We start from the raw sequence: 14,193 nt of genomic DNA on the forward strand, positions 1-14,193 counted from the left end.
AGTAAAAGGTAGCCTCCCACCTATCAGAATTGAGTGATAAGAAAGATATATCGGCAATAACTGTACCATGTTCGCATCAAATCAGTGCAATAGTCAGGGAGACCGCCCCCCCAGTAAAGTGAAAAGTGACACATATAAGAGCACTTTTGAATATATGGACACACAACACATAACACCAGACAACAAAGGGAAAGCACATAAAGACAAAGCGCCTCCGGTAGGTAATATGATTTGTTCAGAACATTCCATTCAGCCAGAGAGGCAAATCAGCACCATCCCGGAATCCAGACCACACCATCCAAGTTTGGACGAAGAGCCCTGATTTGTCCCTATCAGCGGACAGCAACTCCTCCATCCTCATAATCCCGTTCACCTCCGTTACCCATTCCGCCAGGGACGGTACAGTATGCGACTTCCAGTGACAAGGTATCACCGTTCTCGCTGCGGTCAAGAAATGTCGAAAGATCCCCTTTTTGAGGTGTGGGAGTGATCCAGGAACCATAGAAAGCAAGCCTATGGAAGCCGAGGTCGGAACCTCAGTATGGAAAAGCTTGTTGCCTAGATCAAAAATCTTTCCCCAAAAGGGACGTAGCATGGGACAGTCCCACCAAATATGCAACATAGTTCCAGGAGCCCCCCCACACCTCCAACAATCAGCAGACACATCAGGGTATAGCCTATGTACCAAGGTCGGACAACGGTACCACCTGGTAAGTATTTTGTAATTCTTTTCCTGGGCAAAACAAGACATCGGTAACTTATGGGCTAGAAAGAAGGCGGTGCCCCACTCCTCTTCAGAGTGTCTAACCCCCATTTCCAACCTCCTAGCTAATCTAATAGGCGCTGTCACTCTGATAATACTAGTGAAAATTGTGTCCTAAAAAGGTTATTATTTTAAATGTTATGAGCTTTTTTCTAAATATGCAAATGAAGCTGTACTAGAAAAGTTGGAGGTAACAGCAGCGATTCTCCTGAGGTGAAGCTTCCTCACAGCCTCTGACGCTGTCCTATCAGCATGAAGCTGCTTCACACAGTGTGAGCGACTGAGGCTGGAGGGAAGGGGGGGTCTCTTCAAATAGCCATATCTCAGGCTGTGGACCACCTACCACTAGTTAAATACACAGTCGGGAATGCAAGCAGTATACTATATGATCACACTGTGTTGCTGGGCTGGGAAGAGGAGAACTGTATGAGGATTGGACAGAGTCATACAGAAAATATTACACCGCCCAGAGTGAAAAGAAAGAGCAACCTCCCATTTGGCTATTAGAGCCAAATTAGTATATTTAGAAAAATCCACATAACTTTGCAAATAATAAAAGTTTTTGGAAAAAATTACAAATTACAAATTACTAATTACGAATTAAAAAACTAGTGACAGATCCTCTTTAAGGTTAAGATCACCTTTTAAAGGGATTGGGCCAAGATCAACATTTATCACCTATTCACGGAGTAGGTAATAAATGTCTGATCGCTGGGGGCCTCACGATCACTAGAACGGAGGACCCGAACCCTCAGTTCCACCACACTGCACAACCGCAATGAGGTGGAATGGTGGTCGAACATGTGCGCTTTCACTCAAAGTCTATGGGACTGACATAGAAAGCTGAGTATAGCACTTGGCACAGCCCCTTTAAGATGTTTTTTTTTTTATCAGACAAAATCGGGCACTGTGTGTTTACCACAGCAATAATCGAAAAGAGGTTCAATTTTGAATTAGGGCTTATCAATGTCCCACAAATATACAAAGTTATCTTGACAACAGCTGCACATAACCAAAACCATGCCTGCTGCTAAATGAGCACATCACCATCTATTGGTCACAAGACAAAACTAAATATGCTATGTGAAAGGCATTTTCTTCAATTACCATATTATTATGTTTTATATAGATTTACTTTGTTCCATCTGTTGCCTAAATCTTAATTAAATACATTTGGTAGGTTAGCAAGAAGTAGGGGATAAATGAATGGCAAAATGACTGCAGGATCAGACTACACAGTTTGTTTGTATTACCATGGAAGCACATAGGTTTGCATTGGAGCTGTAGACATAAAATTACAGGAGATTTTTTATAAAGACTATTTGCAAAGTTTCTTAACCTCTTCCCGACATTTGACGTATCCATACGCCAAAGTCGGGTAGGGGAAGTATGGAACTGGCTCACGGAGTGAACCCGCTCCATACGATGCCGGTGTCGGCTGATTGTTACAGCCGACACTTCAGAGTAACGAGCGGCATCGCGCTCGAGCGCAATCTCTCTCGTTTTAACTCGTTAAATGCTGCAGTCAATAGTGAATAGTAAATCGTTAGATGGAGGGGACGACCCCCTCTAACAGCTCATCGCGCCCCCGGCAGCGCAATCACGTAGGGGGGGGGCGATGGTTGCTATGGCTGCCTGGGGGCCTAATGAAGGTCCCCAGGTCTGCCGTCTTTGTGCACCTATTTTTTGGTCACCTAATCTCCCACAAAAAATTAAATAAAAGGTGATCAAAACGTTGCATGTTTACCAAAATGGTATTATTAAAAACTACAGCTTATCCCTCAAAAAATAAGCCCTCAAACCACTTACGCCTCATGCACACGACCGCAGCCATGTGCACCGCCGTGATTTTCAGGTCCGCCGGCAGCGGACTATCAGCCGCAAGCCGCCCGCAAATCGCGGGCAATGCACATTATTTTCAATGAGCCCGGACCGCAGCACACGGCCGTAATAAGACATGTCCGTTCTTTCTGCGGTCCGGGCTCCCGGGCCATGCAGAGACCGTAAAAACTACAGTCGTGTGCATGATCCCATAGAAATGAATGGGGCCGCAATTCTCCCGTGGATTTTCGGGGAATTGCGGCCGCAAAAGCACGTTTGTGTGAATAGGGCCTTAATCGCCAGAAAAATAAAAAAGTTATGGCTCTTGGGATTTGGCGACAGAAAATAAATTTTCTTTTTTACACTTAGGTTTTTACTTTTAAAAGTAGTAAAATATAGAAAAAACTATATATATTTGGTATCGCCGTAATCGTATTGACCCACAGAATAAATTTAACATGTTGTTTTAATTGCACAGTGAATTTCGTAAAAACAGCGCGCAAAAAACCATGGAGGAATCGCTATTTTTTAAATTTTCTACCCCACAAATAATTTTCCCGTTTCCTAGTACATTATATATTATGTACAAATAAATGGTGCTACAAAAAACTACAACTCGTCCCGCAAAAATCAAGCCCTCATAGGACTATATCGACAGAAAAATAAAAAAGTTATGGCTTTTGGAATGTGGGGAGGAAAAAACGAACATGAAAAAGGGCTGCGGCGGTAAGGGGTTAATTTTCCATTTAGGTTGCCCTTCTCATTTAAAAAGTCACAATTATTGCTAGTTAGATGTCACCGGGCATTACTTATTACATCCATATCTACCAATTAGTGGAGAGCAGGAATCTTTTAGACCCCAAACTTTCCAATGCCTTCATTTAGCCTACAACAGCCCGATGTGTCGTCACATTTAATGGTGCTCCACAAAGGACATTACAAGCTGCTTTTCCCTGTCATATTACATTAACAGTTGTTTTTTTCTGCTATACCACGTTACTTGCTCTTTTTGACTAAATTATATTCTGTCTTTATATGGGAACTATACAATAACCCCTTCCCGACATCTGACATATATATACGGCGCACGCCGGGTGGGGGAATATGGAGCAGGCTCACGGGCTGAGACCGATCCATAGAGCGAGTGTGTCGGCTGTGTGTTACAGTCGACACTTCCGGGTAACGAGCGGGATCCCGTTCGAGAGCGATCCCGCTTGTGTAACCCGTTAAATGCCGTGTTCAATAGCGAACGCGGCATTTAAATGACTAAAAACAGAGGGGCGACCCCCTGTAATGTCCCAACGCCCCCTCCCCCCCGCAGCAAGATCGGGGGAAGCCGTTGGTTGGCACGGTTGCCTGGGGGCCTGACGAAGTCCCCCAAGTCCGCCATCTTTGTACTCCTATGAAGCCCTGCCTCCCGCAGGGCTTAATAGAAGCCTGTCAGAATCGGGATATTCTGCAATACATTAGTATTGCTGGTTAAAGTCCCCTAGGGGGACAATTAAAATACATTAAAATAAAGTTTTTTTTTACAAAGAAAAAAAAAGAAAAAAATTAAAAGCTCAAAAAAAAAAAAAATTCCCTCAAGCACAATGTAAAAAACATAAAAAGCTAACTTAACTTCTATCGACCTGACCGTAAAAGTCTGAACTATTACAATATATTATTATTTAGTCCGCACGGTGAACGCCGTAAAAAAGAAAAAATTCAAAACATCAGAATTGCTGTTTTTTGGTCCCTTCTTCTACCAGAAAAATAAAAAAAAAAGAGATCAAAAAGTCTCACGTACCCTAAAATGGTACCAATATAAACTGCAGCTCGCCCCGCAAAAAATAAGCTCTCACACGGCTAAATCGACAGAAAAATAAAAACGTTACGGCTCTCAGAATGTGGCGACAAAACCCAAATTTTATTTTTAACAATCAGTTTTTTCCTTGTAAAAGTAGTAAAACATAAAGAAAACTATATAAATGTGGTATCGCTGTAATCGTATTGACCCTCAGAATAAAGTTATCATGCCGTTTTTACCGTACGGTGAACGCCGTAAAAACAAAACCACCCAAAGTTTTGAGGAATCTCTGTTTTTTTCCTATTCCACCCCACATATATTTTTTTTCTCGTTTCCCACTACATTATATGGTACAAAAAATGGTGCTGTGAAAATCTGCAAATCGTCCCACAAAAAACCAGCTCTCATACGCCAATATTGATGGAAAAATAATAGAGTTATGGCTTTTGGAAGTTAGGGATGAAAAAACAAAAGTGAAATCTGAAAAATGGCTGCTTTCACCTTAAATTCCTTTCACGCTACATTTATGTAAGTTATCATTATATCATATTGCCTGATATGAAAAATTATTCTGAATATTGAATTTATACAGAATAATACACCACAGTATTTACCACATTATTCCTCTTCTTGTGTTTCAGGACACCTTGTGGCAATTGACTGTTACTGCATGTAGTTTTCATTTTTATATATATATATATATATATATATATATATATATATATATATATATATATATATATATATATATATACACCAGTAGAAAAACGGCAGCACTCTGTTTCAACGTACAAATTCAAGTAATGAAGGGTGCCAGCTGATAGTCCCGATCCAAAGACCATACGCATATCCAAGAAGAAAATTCGGCAGCACTCCAATGACCAAGGTGAAAAAAGGGAAATTTATTGTGCCAACATGGCAATGCAACATTTCCGTCCCACCTTGGGACCTTTCTCAAGCATAGTGATACATACATATTCAGTGGTTTATATAGTGTGTATCCAATCAGTATCGTCAATCTCATTAAAACAATGAGGTTGATATATACATCTCAAAACAACGTGATACAAACAATGAAAGAGTATCGAAGTGACATAAATCGATACATATTGTGAAAACAATAAGTTGATATTAAAAGCAACATAAAACATAAATTTTTCATGCAAGAAAATATATAATTACATGAATCGCAATATTCAACAGCTGGGTGAAAATCAGAGACTGCACGACCACTTAGCCAATCAGAGAGCAGGTATTGTTGTTTGACGTATGACGCCTGTCATTCACAGCCCGTATCTGTCCGGCTCCAATGCGCATGCGTCGGATCAGTCCGGACCGGATATGACGTCTCGCTTTAGTAACTAGGATACCGATCGTTTAGTAAACAGAGTCCTCTCAGCATTCAGTTGTACGTGATCGATCAGTATATCCTGGAGATGACATGTCGCTCCGAGAATTTAAAATATCGATCGCCAAAAACCATTGTATGCAATATAGATAGGAAATATAAATCGGATTAGAAAATTGCTCATACTGTCTGTACACAGCACCTAAAGGGTAAATATACCCAAATGTTATAAATGCATGGAGATAGGCAGTTTACCGCACATCATAATTAAAAGGTCAAAAGATTATTTATGATAATATATAAATAAATAAACCAGTAGAGTCCACACGAGGAAGACGGGACCCCGATCACATAATGTGTTCGGCGGTCTCCGTCATTCAGGTTCGTGGAAAGAAACGCACACAGCTGTCGTGTACGCGATCCCAGCCATATCGCCTATAACTCGTGTAATGGTATTTTTTAAATAATAAAAATAAAAAAGAGGGGAGAGATGTGCTGTAAATATAACCCAGCCATGGAGAAAAGAAACTTATATAGAATATCAAATATGCTGAATACCAGACACATTGAGCAAGAGAACAATTCAACCATCTTTCCATCACAAATATAGCTTATATTGGTTTATCATAATATCAATATAGATGATCTGAAGCGGTCCTGCAGTCCCATGTTTATCTATAATAGAAAATTTTTTGTTAAAAATATGTCAAAGGTTCATGTATCACACATTTCATTTAAAGAGGAGAATAGTGCCAGAAGTCAAAACACATCGGAAGGTAACAATCTCAGGGAGCAACTCTGGATACATTAAATTCAACGTTAAGACCATTAGGTCGCAAAGAATTCAAGAAAAAAATCCATTTGAGTTCACATTTGTGTAGTGCCCTATGTCGATCACCACCCTTATAGGATAAAGGAATGTGGTCAAGGATCATAAATTTTAGATCCTTTTCAGTATGGCCATGATCAGTGAAATGTTTTGCTACAGGTAAGTCACATTTCTTTTTTCTTATTCAGTACCGATGGTTATTCAACATCGTTTTAAAATTACATGTAGTTTCTCCTACATACAGTAAGTGGCAGGGGCACCAAAGTACATAAATAACCCAGTCTGTATCACAGGTTTCACTTTTTTCACCTTGATCATTGGAGTGCTGCTGAATTTTCTTCTTTTATATATATATATATATATATATATATATATATATATATATATATATATATATATATATATATATATATAGTCCTGTTGCTTATATAGAACCAGCATATTCCACAGCGCTGTAAAGAAATTTACCTCACTCACATCAGTTCTTGTGAGATTTATTTCTTGGCTGTAATGCCACATGCACACGATGCGTACGTAATACAGTTGTGCGAACTTTAAAATTCGCAGCATGTCAATTTATCCGTATCAGAAATGTATCTGACAAGTTTATGAAAATAAAGTGCAACATGTAGAAATGAAAAATGGTTGGCACTGCCTTAGCTTGCAATGTCACAGACTCTGCTTCAGCTCGCTGGGGACCTGTGGTTCGAACCACAGGTCCCAGCGAGTTGAAGCACACAGTCTGTGACATTGCAAGCTAAGGTAGTGCCAACCATTTTTTACTTCTACATGTTGCACAGTATATGAACTTCCTTTCTTATGGTTAGAGCACGCCGATCCTATACTAATGGATAAAGCTAGCATGGACGTTGCTGTACTGGTGGACCTAGTGGTTAATATGAATGCACTTGAGGCAGGCCGGGACGACATTAGCACTTTTTTCCCCCAATGCAATATTGGTGATGATACAAAAATTTTAATTACTAGATTTTTGGCACAAAAAATCATGTCATTATCAGAGAAAGAGGTCAACTTATTTTGGACCAACAACACCTTACAGTCGTATAGTGATTGCAGTAGAACCCCACGTGTTTTCAAGGAGGTCTCACAATATCAGGAGGATGTTGCCTTCGTTGAAAAATGGAAAAAGGCACACCTGGATCATTCCTTGAATCTAGTACGATTGGTGTTGGAACGTTCCAAACAAGAGTATAATGTGGTGAAAATAGATCTGGATAAAGCATTATGTGAATTGGCCACACGGCTAATTGAAACCCAGTTTACAGCATTTCAGAAAAGAATTGAAAAACGACTGATCCCAATTCAAAATGAAATAAAAGAACGTAAAAGAGATAAATTCCTGAGAGATAAAATGGTTCCCGAACATGGAAACAAAACGTAAAAGAGGTAGAAGACCAAGGAAACAACAGGCTGATTATTGGACTACTGACTCAGGTTCAGATTCGAGTCCATCCGAGGATGGGAGAAGATATGGGGAGACCCTGACAGGGGCCACTAGTATCCCGACAGAATCTGCCCCTTTAGGCAGAATACACGTATAGGGCGTGGATAGAAACAACTTGCATCAACCCCAAGCCTGGGGGGGTACGAAGAGGAAACAGGTCTCTTGGCGAAAGTAGAGATCCCTGCTTCCCTATGTACCGATAAAGGTGCTATACATACAAGTAATGTTGTTAATCTCTCAAGTGTTACACTATCCACTGATTGTATTTCACTTTTGGCTAAAGGTTTAAATTATTGTCTTACTAACAAATTTGATGAAAGACGATTTATAATAGATTTGAGTAAATCTTTGAGGAATTTAAACTTACAAAAATTTTTTCAAAACAGAAATGCCACTGAAATAGTTGGCCCGCTACAAGGTGATAGCCCTGCAAGCATTGGTCCCTTGGGTTTTATACTTGGGGATAATGTAGAGGAGACAGATAGACATACTCTTACAGATCTGTATGAACTTATTAATGAGGGTCCCATTAACCCTAGGAGCGATTTCACCGAGTTGGAACCATTTAGGGGAGGCATTAGCTCTTCAATGTTCCCTCCCTTGCCACCAGGCAGTTCTATTAGTAATATTTCGCGAGCTGTGACACAGGAGGTCAAATCGCTAATATATCCATCTGCTGAGACAAACCTCACTATCAAAGAGGTAACAGCATTAAGATGGTTGAAACAAAATAAACAATTAATTATTAAGCCTGCTGACAAGGGAGGGAACATTGTGATCATGGAACGAGAATATTATGTAGCAGAATCCATGCGACAATTGAGTAACCCAGATACTTACACTAAATTGAGAGGAGATCCCACAAGTGGATATATCCAAAAACTCCGCTCCCTTTTGAGAAAAGGTATGATATTAAATGTTTTCTCCAAACGCCAGGAGGAGCGATTATTACCTGAAAATCCTGTCAAACCATACTGGTATTTTTTACCTAAAATCCACAAGACCTATGTTAATCCACCAGGAAGGCCCATCGTGGCGGGCAGAGGTTGAAAAGTGTTCCCTCATATTTGCTAGATACAAAAGCACTATTACAAGACTTCATTGATTTCCAGTGGAATAAAGGTGATAGCCTTACCACTATTGACGTGAAAAGTCTATATACCAGAATCTGCCACACTGATGGCCTAGGTGCTATCAGATCCTTTTTAGATAGAACAGGGAAAAGTGAGGAAACCATACATTTTATTTGTGTCACTTGATTCTGTGCTCACTCATAATGCTTTTTGCTTTGGAGAGCAATGGTTTGCACAATGTACTGGTACAGCAATGGGGACCCCAGTTGCTCCTACATATGCAAATTTATTTTTGGCCAGATGGGAAGAAAAATATATATATAACGTTAACAATCCATACATTAAATATATTAGACACTGGTCAATATTTATTGACGATGTGATAATAGTGTGGTCGGGGACACAAGACCAGTTTGGTGAATTTGTGGAGTACATTAATATCAATGATGTGAATATGGCATTTACAGCTCAATTTGGAGGTACTACTGTAGAGTTCCTTGATGTTAGAATAACAGTAGATAAGAATGGTTTGCATACAAGTGGTTTTCGCAAACCCACAGCTACTAATGCCCTCTTATATCATAAAAGATTTCATCCACCTCATATTAAAAGATCATTACCTTATGGCCAATTTCTTAGGCTAAAAAGAATTAATAGTAATCATAACAAATTTTTGGAACAATCTGTGGAATTAATGGAACGATTGAGAGCTAGAGGATATAATGATATATTATTGTCAGAATCTTTCTCTAGAGCACTTCGGTGCGATCGTAATACATTACTTTTCAAAAGAAGACAGAAAAATAGAAATATAGGATTTGTGTTCTCTTTTCCGTATAGCCCAGTTGCAGATCGCATAAATAGTGCCATTAGGAAACATTGGCACATTATAGAGGCAGATGTGGATTTAGCGGAGAAAGCATGTTATCCCCCTGTGGTCTCATTCAGACGATGTAAAAACCTGAGAGACTAATTAGTTACAGGCCGTTTTTCGGCAACTCAAAGTAAAAAAAGTAACTGGCTCAAAGATATAGCCCCAATAGGTAACCACAAATGTGGTGATTGTTCATTTTGTGGACGGATGAAAATAGGGACAAATGTCCAAATGGGTGCAGTCAAAAATTATGTTAGCAGCCTGAGCACGTGTAAATCGAATTACCTGGTATATGCCGTGTTTTGTCCTTGTCAATTTTTTTATATAGGGAAAACTATTCGCCCATTGTTCAAACACATTCGAGAACATATGTATTCCATTGGGACAGGAAAGGGTTCCCCAAAATTGATATCCCATATACGGGAAGTACATGGAGGAAATTCAAAATGTTTATCTTTTGCTGGAATACAACGTGTGTTCGCCCCATGTGAGGGTGGAGACCGACACGTCAAGCTACTCTGCTGTGAAGCAAATTGGATAATAAAAACAGAGGCACTAGGACCCCTGGGTTTGAATGATAGGAATGACAGCTTTTTTTAAATAAAATAGAACCTTGAAATAGGTATGCTTGACACGTTGTACTTAGTTTATCAATCTGATACTTGTAACATGTATGTGTTTCTAGAAATATTTGATGTTTTTATTTGTATTACTGTGAGAAGAGGAAGTGCTATGATGAGACAAGGTGTGGTTATTTAAGTGTGTGTGCACTGAATGCCAGTATGCCTTGATAAAGCGTCTGAAGGACGTGAAACAGTCGGCTCTCTTGTCTTTTGAATCCCGTGTTGCCTGCCTCAATCTTGGAATAAAGAGAAACCTTTTGCAAATGCTGAGTGCCGTGCTATCTTCTTTTCCACATGTTGTCATTTTATGAAAATAAAAGCAACAAAATTCAAGCAGATAATCTGCACTTGTTTCCACATCAAAATGTAAAATCTGCATCTAAACAGGCATTAAAATAAAGCAATATTAAATGTGGATTTTACCTGCAGAATTACCTGGTTTTATCTGCGGTTTTGATGCAGATTTGCCACATCAAATTCCACAATGTGCATGTAGACTGGATTCATACGAGCGTGTTTGGTCCATAAAGGACGGAATGTATTTCAGCCGCAAGTCCCGGACCAAACACACTGCAGGGAGCCAGGCTCCTAGCATCATAGTTATGTACGACGCTAGGAGTCCCTGCCTCTCCGTGGAACTACTGTCCCGTACTGTAACCATGTTTTCAGTACGGGACAGTAGTTCCACAGAAAGGCAGGGACTCCTAGCGTCATAGATAACTATAATGCTAGGAGCCCGGCTCTCTGCAGTGTGTTCGGACCGAACATGCTCATGTGAATCCAGCCTTAAGGATGAAAGACTGTCACTTGGCTATGTACCCATCACCACCTAAACCCAATAACTAAATACTGACTCCTTGTTGTGGTGAAAGGCCATAGAAGCAATGTTTATTAATAAAAAAAAAATGTATAACTCACAATTAAATATTTACATATTATAAACATATGCAAATTAAATATGTAAAAATATAAAACATCCTTCACATTAACATATAAATATAAAACAACCTGTCTACGTAATGGGCAAAAGGTACATGAAGGCAGTCTCCATCAACATTTTTACTATCTATGGTAAAATCTCCTTACCCTTAGCGAGGGCCGGCTCCAGCTTTATGTGTTCCCTTGGGCAACACAGACTTAGTAGGCCCCTTTGCACGGGAACTTAAGGTGGCAGTAAAATGGCAGAAAACGTCACTTAGTGCCCCCATATAGACATTAGGCCCTGTTTATGCCCCCATATAGAAGTTAGGCCACCAGTTTGTACCCGCATAAATTTAGTGCCCTCTTTAGATAGTGCCCCACAGCCCCCTCCCAGGTAGTGCCACACAGCCCCTCCCTCCCAGGTAGTGCCACACAGCCCCCTCGTCCCAGGTAGTGCCACACAGCCCTCCTCCCTGTAGGAAGTGGATTTGGGGATCCCTCTAGTAGTGGAATCCCCAGCCAGAGCATTGCCTACGCTATCGCTGGGGATTCCGCTTCAGTAGAAGCCCTTGACATTACTGTCCATATATGGACAGTGTTGTCAGGGGCAACCCCAGAGCCATAGTTCCAGGCAGAGCGCTACTAGAACTCTGCCAGAGATGCTGCTCTGCTCTTGACATCACTCTCCATATATGGACAGTGATGTCAGGGGCTTCACCAGAGACGGAGTCCCGGAGCAGAGCTGCTTCTAGCGCTCTGCCTGGGACTCCTCTCCTACTGACATCACTGTCCATATATGGACAGTGATGTCTGGGGCTTCCCCAGAGCCGGTGTCCCAGCAGAGCGCTATTAGCTACTAGTACTCTCCCTGGGATTCTGTAGCGTAGTAAATTGCAGAACGCGCAGATAACTCCCTGCTCTGCCATAGCGTTTAATAGTACCTGCGTCCTAAGGCGATACTAGCAGCCGGTATGGCTGCTACAGCAGTAGTTACACCACCTCCTAGACAGGGCTCTGTCTAGAAGCAGAATCCCTGGCAAGACTTTGGCCAGGGATTCCAGTCCTGGAGGAGCCATGATGGCAGCGTCAGCACCCAGCGGCCGAGTGGGCCCCCACAAGGGTAGTCGGCCCCGGCACTTGCCCGGTTTTGCCGGGTGCTAACGCCAGCCCTGCCCTTAGCTTTTGACACCAAACCCAATGGCACCGAAATCATATATTCAATATGCTCCTGGGGACTCCATCCCCTCCAGGAATTTACACATTTTGCATGTTACTAACAGTTATGTTGCACGACCCTTTCCTCGTGCACCTGACAATAATTTTCTGCCTCCAAGGACACCTTCTCCCCGTCAGTGACTTCTTACTCTCCTTCGTCCCTCCGCAGCCCATCTGGCCCAAGCATCACATGTCAATGCCAATAGCGGTGAGATGAACCCCAACGCTCCACAAAAGCTCACCAGAAGCACTCTCCAACTCCCGATGCAAAATCACAAAGTTGCCTTTCCTGCGAACAAAGCGGCCTACATCCTTATTAATCTTAGGTCTAGCCTTGTTAAGTCATTCAACCAATCTTGGCGCCAAGCATCTCTCGCCACAATATCCGACCCAACAGTATGATCAACAAATCAGGATAAATGGCCCACAATCTCACCAAATCAAGCTTGACATTACTGACAATCTCCATAGAGGGCAAAAAAAAAAAAATCATTATTGCCAACATGTAATAACAAAACTTTTAGAGGTTTATCAAGCTCTGCCAATAAATAAACCTCAGGCAAAGCATGTCATCACAGCATGCCATTAATGCCCAGCCACCGAACATCAGCCCTCAATGCATCAGAAAGAAAGGGCAAAAATCCACGCTAAGCTTACTGCGGGACCTGCAAGAAACCACAAGTAATAAAAGAAAGCATGAAATACTACCAGTCCCATTATATTCCTACCTCTCCAATCTTCATTACAACTGAGGGCCCATGTATTCCTCTAAGGGTATGTTCACACGCACTAATTACGGACGTAATTCGGGCGTTTTTGCCCCGAATTACGTCCGAAAATAGCGCCTCAATAGCGCTGACAAACATCTGCCCATTGAAAGCAATGGGCAGACGTTTGTCTGTTCACACGAGGCGTAATTTACGCGCCACTGTCAAATGACGGCGCTTAAATAGACACCCGCGTCAAAGAAGTGACCTGTCACTTCTTTGGCCGTAATTGGAGCCGTTATTCATTGACTCCAATGAATAGCAGCGCCAATTACGTCCATAAAGGACGCGGCGTTCAAGCGCCTGCACATGCCGTTACGGCTGAAATTACGGGGATATTTTCAGGCGGAAACATCCCCGTAATTTCAGCCGTTACGGACGCTGTCGTGTGAACATACCCTAATGCCTAATGATCTGCTTCTGCAGTTCCGCTATTTGAAAGGAATGAGAATAAAATTTCTCTGCCTCTTAACCCAAAAAGAACAAATATTTTCGGGACACTGCTACGAACTGGTACTGAGACATAAACTTACCATTCACATGCACTAATAAAGCCAAACCTCCAGTAGGATGAATGCCCAAAATTTCCTCCACACATTTCACAGGATACAAACTAGACTTAGGCAAGTACGCCAACACAATGCCCACACCCTTTCCTGCCTGATCTGTCTTTGACTTTTCTTTTGTGAGAATCTTGCAAAACAC

Source organism: Rhinoderma darwinii, chromosome 4 (genome assembly GCF_050947455.1).
Source record: "Rhinoderma darwinii isolate aRhiDar2 chromosome 4, aRhiDar2.hap1, whole genome shotgun sequence".
Classification (NCBI taxonomy): domain Eukaryota; kingdom Metazoa; phylum Chordata; class Amphibia; order Anura; family Rhinodermatidae; genus Rhinoderma; species Rhinoderma darwinii.